This window comes from Squalius cephalus (genome assembly GCF_949319135.1).
Source record: "Squalius cephalus genome assembly, chromosome: 3".
In the NCBI taxonomy this organism is placed as follows: Eukaryota; Metazoa; Chordata; class Actinopteri; order Cypriniformes; family Leuciscidae; genus Squalius; species Squalius cephalus.
Window position 1 is genome coordinate 57,280,979 of NC_137124.1, and position 11,386 is coordinate 57,292,364.

Sequence of the window (11,386 nt, forward strand, 5' to 3'; positions counted from 1 at the left end):
GTACAATAATATAATAATAATACTGTAATACAATGTAATATAATGTAAAAATGTGTGCCTCAGACATGCCACTCTCTGCTGCGGAGAAACAGAGTAGATATCGAGCGAGACGTGATGCTACCCCAGAGAGAAGAGAGGAGAACTTAAAAAAGGATTAGGAAAGATGGAGGCACAAGAAAGAAATGGGAAGAGTCAGATTGGTTGTGGACTTAAAGGGATAGTTCACTTTGAAATTAAATTTTGGTATGTTTTAGCTTACCTGAAGGGCATCCAAGATGTAGGTGTCTTTTTTTCCGCAGTAGTTTCAATTTTGATATTTTTAGGTCAAACCGTTCTTGTCTGTCAGTCACTTCATGCAGGAATATGGTCACTGTCTCAAAGAGCATGCACAGAGTCCAAATTAAACAATTCTCCATCGTCCAAATGAAACATCCCCATCGTAAGTACACATTGATGGCCTAAGACACGAAACGAGCGGTTTGTGTGAGAAAACGAACAGTATTTATATCGTTTTTACCTCTTATAACACAACCACGTCGAAGTGATCTGAACTCGCGGGCGCTTCCTGCTGTGTGACGTGTGCGCATATATATGTATATACACTAGATGTCGCCTTGGCTACGGCAGTTCATTGGAACGAATGTCTTTAATGCGAAATCTAGTGTATATACATCTATGCGCACACGTCACACAGCAGAAAGCGCCCGCGCCTTCATATCACTTCGACGTGATTGTGTTATAAGAGGTAAAAACGATATAAATACTGTTTGTTTTCTCACACAAACCGCTCGTTTCGTGTCTTAGGCCATCAATGTGTACTTACGATGGGGAATTGTTTAATTTGGACGATGGGGAATTGTTTTAATTTGGACTCTGTGCATGCTCTTTGAGACCGTGACCATATTCCTGCATGAAGTGACTGACAGACAAGAACGGTTTGACCTAAAAATATCAAAATGGAAACTACTGCGGAAAAAAAGACACCTACATCTTGGATGCCCTTCAGGTAAGCTAAAACATACCAAAATTTAATTTCAAAGTGAACTATCCCTTTAACACCAAGAGAGAGGAGGAGAGAAGAGAGAACCGTTGGAGAAGAGAGAGCTGTTGAAGAGAGAGATGAAGACCAACAGACAGACATACACTGGGAGAGCCAGGATGTGGTTGGACAATGGTGTGTCCTCACATATGACCATGATATCTATCCTGGTACCATCCTGGAGGTCAATGAGACTCATGTGAGGGTCAAGTCAAGTCATGTCAAGTCAAGTCATCTTCATTTATATAGCGCTTTTAACAATGTAGATTGTTTCAAAGCAGCTTTACAGAGATAAGCTTATAATTTAAGGCAACAGAGATTGTTTTGGCTTTATAGCAGAGTTAAGTTATTTTCCATCTAAAGTTAGTTTTGATTGATTTGCTTCCGTCGCAAGTGCATGCACCAAATAGGAAAAAATAGATTATTTTGGCCTGGTAGTGAAGATGTTCATTGGTACCCACATGAGGACATCCTCAGATTAATTCCACCCCCGACCAAGGTTGCGACACGGCATGTAGAGATCCAGAGGGATATCTGGTCGAGTATTTCTCAATAACTCAGCAGTTATTTTCTTGTTATAGGCATGTTCTGGTTGGTTTGGGTCAATTCTGTTACCCCCGTCAATTCTGTTGCCAGATGTGTCAATTCTGTTTTTAGTCTTTCATCTTGAATATTAATGAGATAATACATTGAAATATCAAACTAATTAATATTGTTATTTTTATATTGTGCAAGAGTAAGATATATGTTATAGTTTTATCTCTACCCTGTAATGTTCAAGTAATTTTATAAAAAAACAAGTGCACCCTTTGGATAATCCACTATTGCCTGGGGGTGAATCTAATTTTGAAGTTGTATAAATATAACATTTAATATCTGTTTTAAAGGCCTGAATAAAAGGACTAAATGACAAATGAAACTAAAAAGATTTACAATTTTTTGATGTACTGTTACTTCTATATATTTGGTTGTTCGTCCGTAACAGAATTGACGAGAAAAATTATAAACAGGTGATATTTTGATAAAATAGAGAAAGTAATAAACTATCTGTATTTGTATAGCACTGAATATATAAACTTTAAAGTGTTTTCAAGGTAATTCTTAAACAATGGTTCTGTATGACAACCTTTTTTTTAAAAAAAAATTGAAATGCAAAATGTATCTCCAATTATAGAATCACCCAGCAGTTTCGTTTTAGACCAAACATACGGTGACTGCGTGCGACCAGGTTTAAACATGAATATCTATGTACAATATGCATCATATGACTAAATTTACGTCATCGTTTTTAATAATGCCAAACATTTCAAGCAAAGTGCCTCTTTCACTGTATTTTCTTTAGGGAACATACACTAATTCAAACACACTAATTATAAATATACAGTATTTAAATGTATTAGGTTTTTATATAGCCTATTTAAATGAAGTCTATGTTCCTTGACAAAATTCAAGTGGGATTTTCCTAATTATTTCAGAAAATACAACACTGAGATTCCCTGTCATTGGAATAGCTTCTGATTCTGTACAATACAGTTCTCATCTGAACACCAGGTGGAGACAAATATCCATAAACATAAACCAGTCATAATCTTTTTAAAGGGATCGTTCCCTCAAATTGTGTCAAACCAATGAGTTTCTTTCTTCTGCCGAACACAAAATATGATATTTTAAAGAATGTTGGTAACCAGACAATTGGCGGCACCCACTGACTTCCAGTACAATGGAAGTCAATGGGTCAGCTGTCTTTTGTGTTCAACAGAAGAAACTCATATGGTTTGGAACAATTTGAGGGTGAGTAAATAAGGACATAATTTTCATTTTTGGGTGAACTATGTAACATCTTAACTCACCAGGCCTTTACTTACTTTGCTAATACATCATCCTGAATGTGACGTCTGTCTGACTGTCACACTTCACAAATTTTTCATTGCTAGTGCTTTGGGGGAAAAAGCGAATAAGCTCACAGGTTCAAAGTGGTCATAAATACGAACTTGAATGTTTCTTTTTGAAAGTCAACTTCTGTACAGACACATGCATTATTTATACACCTCTGTTGTCCCAAGATAAAGATAATTTAAAGTCCCCCTGTGGTGAAAATCAAGCTTTTAATGATATGTCTATGTGGTGTTTTTAATATGCTTTAAGACAAACCATGTGGTAAATTCATTGCTGAGTATTTTCTCCTTAAAACTGCAGTGAACCAAAGACAGTCTCAAAAAACACGGTTCGCTGGTGTTTCTGACGTCACAAACTACCTTGTAACCAATCAGATCAACGTGTGATCGTCAACGAGTGGATCTCTGAGCTGAGCGAGTGAGTGGAGGCGGGGCTCATTTGCATATTCATAGAACCACGTATACTAAATGAGGCAAGGGTGTCGAGTTACAATCAAGCTATTTTAAGGCATTAAGAAACTTTTTTTCAAGGAAAAAAACATTTAAATATGTCATTTTTGTGATCAAAGATGAGTTTTAAGGGGGGACTTTAATGTTCTTCAAGGTTACACTCGTTTTGACCAAATTTAAATCCTGAATGACTGGATAAGGATTCTTTGTTCACACTTTCAACATGATAAAACAGCATTTTTTTTTTTTTTCAAGAAAACCCATTTAAATATGGAATTTCGGTGATCAAAGATTAGTTTTAAGGGATAAAAATATTTAATTTTTAGTGCATTTCTCAGTTTGTATGTAAAAAACATGAACGAGTGGACTTTTGGACTTTTAGGTCAAAACCTGTGATATAGAATTATATTCATTTGTTGGCCTCAGATTTAGTTGACTGGAAAGTCAGCAAAGAGAGAAATGAGATATAAAAGAACTCAATTCATAAGAAGTGCATCTCTAAAAGGTTATTTTTGTCATCATCTGTCATGTCTTCATGCTCAGCGGACTGTAGCCGTCCTTTCCACATCCAGTGACCTCCAGATGTCCTGTCTTCATGATCATAAATCCATATAGTTTTGTTTCTGGCTGAGGAATTTCTCTTAAAGGAAGTTACTGTTTATAGAAACCTGTCTGGTGGCTTTGTCATGAAATGTTTTTTTGTTGTTGTTGCTGCGGTATCTAAAAGACGTCTCGTTAAGCCTTTCTATAATTATCACCACAACTCTCTGAGGAAATTCTAGCTGAAATGAACAAACAAGGTCAAAGGTCATTCACCATTTGGTGCTAAATTTACTGCAGCCATGTTAACATCTCACTGGCAAGTGTTTATAAGAGCGTAGAGATCTCACTCAAACATTCCCGAACGACATATACTTTTACACACGTCAATCTAATCAGCTTTCTGACTCTCTCTGTCTCTTTGTGTGCGCTCGATAATAAAGTTGAGATCGGTTACAGACCTTTTGGAGAACGTGCAAAAGGCTATTCATGTTCACTGCATGATCTCAAGTTACAAACCTCACACTGTAACACACAGTGTTTTGATTCAGGGCCCAAAATGGGTGTGTGAGATCAATAACACACTCTTCACATCACACTCGACATTCCTTCGTCATCTATTGTCAGAATACAATGACTCTAAAAATGTCATGTGTGGCCAGTAAACAGATAGATTTTTCTTACACTTCAAACACATGCGAGTGTATTCATCTTAAAGTTTTCCCACAAATATACACTTATTTATTTTTCTGCAAATATCACAATTATAAGTTCATAAATATCTACTCTATTCCCCCCTGAACTAACTTTACTTTGACATGAAAAGGAAAATTTATCTGATATATTTTAGAGTACTTCACACAGTCTTATGTGTCTCTGCGATATCTGTTTTATTTTATCGGTAACGCTTTACAATAAAGTTAATTAGTTAACATTAGTTACTGTATTAACTAACATGAACTAATAATGAGCAATACATTTGTTACAGTATTATTATCTTTGTTAATATTAGTGAATATGTTAGTTCACAATGCATTAACTAATGTTAACAAATACAACCTTTGATTTTAACTAGGGCTGTCAAAAGATTAATCGCGATTAATCGCATCCAAAATAAAAGTTTGTTTTTAATAATATATGTGTGTGTACTGTGTATAATTAAATTTGTATATATAAATACACACACATGCATGTATATATTTAAGAATTTTTTATTATTTATATATATAAAAAAATTATATTTATATATAATATAAACTATATAAATATATATGTATGCAAATATTTCTTAAATATATACATGCATGTGTGTGTATTTATATATACAAAATAATTATACACAGTACACACATATATTATGTAAACACAAACTTTTATTTTGGATGCGATTAATCGCGATTAATCTTTTGACAGCCCTAATTTTAATAATGTATTAGTAAATGTTGAAATTAATATTAACTAAGATTAATTAATGCTGTATTGAAGTATTGTTCATTCTTCATGTTAACTAATGTAGATAACTAATGTTAACTAATGAACCTTATTGTACAGTGTTACCATTGTACTTTATGGGTGTTTTTGCACGTTGGTCACACCACATAACTTTGAGTTAATGGACAAAGATTTTTCAAATAATTATAAGCAGTTGTGTTAAAATATTTTTGGGTACACTTTTGTTCGTGGCGACGTTGTTACAGTATACTTAAGGTTAGGGTTTGGTTTAGGGTTAGTTACTTAAGGTATAATTTACAGTTATTACTATAGTAACTGCATGTAACGTGTGGCAATGTCACTGTAAAATAGTTACCATATACCTATACTTAAGGTTTTCTTTTCAACAATTCATTTCTTTAAAACTTGCAAGTATCATTTTATTTATATAGCATTTTTAAACGCACAAAGTGCTAAGGACACAATCATTAAGAATACATTCATGAAGAGCTATACACAATATATGAACAAGAAAATGTAATATAAATACAAAATATCAAATTATTATTAAAGCACGTCTATACAAAACGACGTTTAAAAACAGACACACATTCAGCAGATCTAATATCCACTCGCAAACTATTCCATAACTTAGGAGCCTTTACTACAAATGCTTTATTCTCCTTTAGATTCATACAATCTCTTCATTATGACTATACCCTGACATTTTTGCATGCATGCATACATATGCTATTTAACCCAACAGTCGGGTTATTTCTAGAAATTACCCAACGATTTTAAAAATGATCCAATAATTTTTGGAAAAATAACCCAACATATTGACCCAACATGTGTAACCCAACGGTTGGGTTAAACAAATAACCCAACGTTTTTTACTGTGGTATGAATTGCATTTTAATGCATTGAAATATTAATAGATCCTCACAAAAAAAAAAAAAAAAAAATTCAAGTTTGCATATAGTCCTTGACATATTCTCACCCACAGCAAGTTCAATCCCAGCAGGCCGGTTAGCCAGAGCGCTGGATTCGAGCTTTTGAAGCGCTGTGAAGGAGGGTCTGAAATGTGTTTACACTTCTGTGGAGATCTGCAGGACATTACAGGGCAGTTTAAGAGGACGTGGATGAGGTGTGCAGTCCCAGAGCTGAGACCATGAAGGTCAGGACCCCCTCAGAGAGATAATGTGAAACACCTGAAGTCCTCGAGGAGCTCCAAGAGCTTTGTACTGTTGGAAAAAACCTGGAAATGTGAGAGCCACCACGATCAACACCGATAACCGCTGCACAACCGCTGACTGAGAGTTTCATGCCAAATGGGTCGTTTGTTGCATACAGACAAAAATGACAGTTGAGTTTTAGTTTTTGACTTTAAGATAAAAAAAACTAGTTTCTGTAAATTGAATTTATTTGAAGTCCCCCTGTGGTGAAAATCAAGCTTTTAACGTTGTTTAAATGTCTATGTGGTGTTTTTAATCTGCTTTAAGACAAACCATGTGTAACTCATAAGTCGACAGCATTGCTGAGTATTTTCTCCTTAAAACTGCAGTGAACCAAAGACAGTCTCAAAAACACGCTTTGAAATCGCTGGTGTTTCTGACGTCACAAACTACCTTGTAACCAATCAGATCAATGTGTGATCGTCAACCAGTGGATCTCTGAGCTGAGTGAGTGATTGGAGGCGGGGCTCATTTGCATATTCATAGAACCACGTATACTAAATGAGGCAAGGGTGTCGAGTTACATTCAAGATATTTTAAGGCATTAAGAAAAAAAAATTTCAAGGAAAAAACATTTAAATATGTAATTTTGGTGATCAGAGATGAGTTTTAAGGGATAAAATGATTGACTACAGGGGGACTTTAATGTTCTTCAAGGTTTACACTCGTTTTTGACCAAATTTAAATCCTGAATGACTGGAAAAGGATTTGGTTCACAATTTCAACATGATAAAAAAAAAAAAAGTGGAGATTTTTATTTGCATGACTTCCCAGGTTTAGAAATCACACTTTTAAAATTAGGCTAAAAAAAATTGTTAAAGGGGGAGAAAAAAAAGAAAAAAGATTTGTTTTATTTTATTTTTATGCTGGGCTGCGTTTAACTCCACTTTTAGGCCTTCGTGATCTTCCTCCGAGTCCACACTTTCGTGACGTATAATGCTTCGACTGTTAAGTAGAAATCTGCTCGATTAAGTCTGAGCAAAAGTTCGCATCGGGGGTGCATATCACCCCTCTGAAACCTAAAATGATAAATGGGACATCCTACTTTAGTCATGTGATTTATGCTATTTGGGACAGGGCCTTAGACAGTATACACTCACAAACTTCCCTAAGCACTGGTAATGTAATTTACACTAGGGCTGCACGAAATTGAAGAAAATTGCGATATGCGATAACTCATTAAATAATGCGATATTCGATACGCGATACAATAATGCTTAAAGTGTGTAAAATAAATGTAAATTATCTTAAAAATATATTTAAAATTATATAACCTACATGCATGTTTCGCAATCTTTTTTAGACAATAAAACATCCCTACAGCTTCTGACAGTGAACATCAGTGTTTTACTGTCGCATAAGAAGTGTTATTTTAACATTTAGCACTACTTTTAAAATACATAAAAAAATATATATATTTGCAATATCATATTACAATAAAAGGTATGCTTCTAATAGAAAGTGAGTCAATAAACAGGATGTTCCGAATGTGTTTTTTCCCAAAGCTTTAATGTTGACAAACCCTAACGCTCAAAATAATCAATTGGTTTGAGTAGGACAAACTTAAATTAAACTAATTAGTTCAGTCAAATTAACTTTTATGAGTATTTAGCACTTTCTTTTTCTTTCAAGTTCACAGAACTGATATTGTTTTGAGTTTTATGACATTATTTCTTTTAATTTAGACGAAATTAAGTTTAACTGAAACTGGGCTGGGATGTCTATTTCCCAGCATGCTTTGCCGATGGCACTCGAAAGGGAGAGTAAATGCTAAAATTAAGTGTAAAAATTAATGTTAAGAGGGAGATTTAGAAGTGATTAATGTTTTATGCTAATTTAGAAGAATTTTAATGCTGGTTTTAGGAGAGTTACCATCATGATGATAATGATTTGAGAGCAAATACAACCTTTATATTGCTGCACTCATACAGTAAGTGCTACTGTATAACATACTATTGTACTAACATGTTAACAAATTAACAAAGTTAATATAAACATATAAACAAAGTTTATACTTATAAAAGTGTTCACATTGAGATTACATGAAAGTTTTAAGTTAAATGTATGAATTAGTGTACTCAAACATTTCAAGTTAAGAACAATCAAAATGTACAAGTAAAAAATAAAAAGTTCTGCTTACTTAAACTTTGAATTTCTTAACTTAAAAAAAATTGAGGCAACTGATCGCCTTATTCAACTTATTCGGGTTTAACCTGTTAACTGTCACCCCCTTTTTTTGAGTAGACATGAAAATGCACATTTCGAACTTAAATGGTTGTAATTAAAGAATGCTTTCGAGTATAGACGTACAATTGGTCTTGTTTTAAAGAAGACATTTGGCAGATTTTTGTAGAAGTGAAATAAAAAAAGTTATAGAAGTTTGAGTTTATGGAAATGTAAAATGTAAAAAATTTAATTATTCATATTTTATTTAAAATATATATTTTTAAAACCTGGGTGACTCTAAAACTGCAAAAAAATCAAAGTAAAAAATCTGAACAAGTTGTGTTTCAAAATTTAGGTTGATATCTAAAAAAATGAGCTTTCAGTAAGATTTTGTTTGGGCGCAGTACCAAACATTTTCAGTAGGTGACAACCAGACTCCATTACTGCCCATATAAGGGCGCCTCCATTTCCATATGTGGTTTGAGTGATCATCTGAACCATTATTTCCACAATTTTCATACAATTTATGAAGTAGACATTCTATTCAGAAGTAATATGGGAAGTTTGGCAGATTTTGATATGAATTCAACCTCTAAGAAACACATAAAAATGTTCATTGTTATTTCAAAATAAAGGTCTGAACACGCCTTAGGAATATGAAAATAGTCTTGTTGCAAATTGATAAATTACGGCTCCTCTGTAATTTATTTTGAAAATCAGTCACCAAATATGAAAACTAGAGATTGTAAGCTTTCAAATGATATATAGTTTGTCAAGAGTAGTTTAGGTTTAGGATATTATGGTTTTAAATATGTAATGACTTTGGGCCCGTGACAGTTAACAGGTTAAACTGGACCCTGAGAAATATTCACTACAGTAAACAGACTGACAACTTGCCCCGGTCTCCACCACTTAAACCCAAACGATTTTTTTATTTTTAATAAGATATTTCTTAACAATATCAGCAATTCAATAACATTAGAGAACTGATCTAGGATTTGAATACTCTTCTAGGTTGCTGCATGTGTTCATGCATATAGTCTTGATGTAGATTAGCAGCACAACCATCTTTTATACAAATAAATAAGACAAAGGTTACAACACCAACACATGACAGAGAGAAAATAATGACGTAACGCCTCACACTCAATGGTTTAACTATAATACTGGTATAGTAAAGTGACCTGCACTGCAATAGACACGTGTGTGTGTGTGTGTGTGTGTGTGTGTGTTTCTTTTATTGGGATGAAACAATGTGCTCATTCTCATCTGCTTCATTCAGTTCATACAGCTGAAGAATAAACTCACAATCATGCATCTGAGGTTATGAAGCATCTTTTCAGCTCAGAGAGAGATGATGAACTTGGTCAAATAAAAACAGACAGTGACGACACAGATCACATTCTCTGTCTTTTCTCAAAATAAGCCCTGAGCAAAAGGTCTTGTAAACAAGCATCACATTCACTTACTCGCTTCATGCGTTAATCAGCAACAATACGTTCTCAATCTACCAACTTGTGCTGATAACTGATTAGTTACACTGATCACAAGCCTCTTCTCGGATGAAAGATCATAGATGTGTTCTTAAAGGAACAGCGCATCGGTCGGTCATCGTTTACTCGTCCTCACGTGTGATTTTATTTCCTTAATGTAAGACAAAATTAGATTTATTTTTGCAGAAACAACAGTGAAAGTTAATGGGGACTGATGATATCAAGCTCGAATGAAGTTGTTCACATGACTTGTGACCTATAGTACCAGTCAAAAGTTTGGAAACATTACTATTTTTAATGTTTTTGAAAGAAGTCTCTTATGCCCATCAAGTCTGCAGTTAAAAAAACAAAAAAAAAAAAAAAAAAACAGTAATATTATGAAATATTATTACAATTTAAAATAATGGTTCTCTTTTTTAATATATTTTAAAATGTAATTTATTTTTGTGATGCAAAGCTGAATTTTCATCAGCAAGTACTCCAGTCTTTGGTGTCTTATGATCCTTCAGAAATCATTCTAATATGATGATTTGATACTCAGTTATTATCAATGATGGAAACAGTTGTGCTGTTTAATATATTTTTTTGGAATACTTTTTTCAGGATTCATTGATGAGTAAAACGTTAACAGCATTTATTCATAAAAACAGCATTTATTCAAAATAAAAACATTTCTAACAATATAAATCGTTACCATCACCTTTTATCAATTTAACGCATCCTTGTTGAATTAAAGTACTAATTTCTTTAAAAAAAAAATAGTTATTGTTCCCAAACTTTTGAACGGTAGTGTATATTGTTACAAAAGATTTCTATTCTAAATAAATACAGTTCTTTTTAACTTTTTATTCATCAAATAATCCTGAAAAAAGTATCTCAGGTTATAAAAAAAATATTAAGCAGCACAACTGTTTCCAACATTGATCATAAATCATCATATTAGAATGATTTCTGAAGTATCATAAGACACCAAAGACTGGAGTACTTGCTGATGAAAATTCAGCTTTGCATCACAAAAATAAATTACATTTTAAAGTATATTAAAAAAGAGAACCATTATTTTAAATTGTAATAATATTTCATAATATTTCCGTTTTTTTTTTTTTTTTTTTTTTTTTTAACTGCAGGCTTGATGAG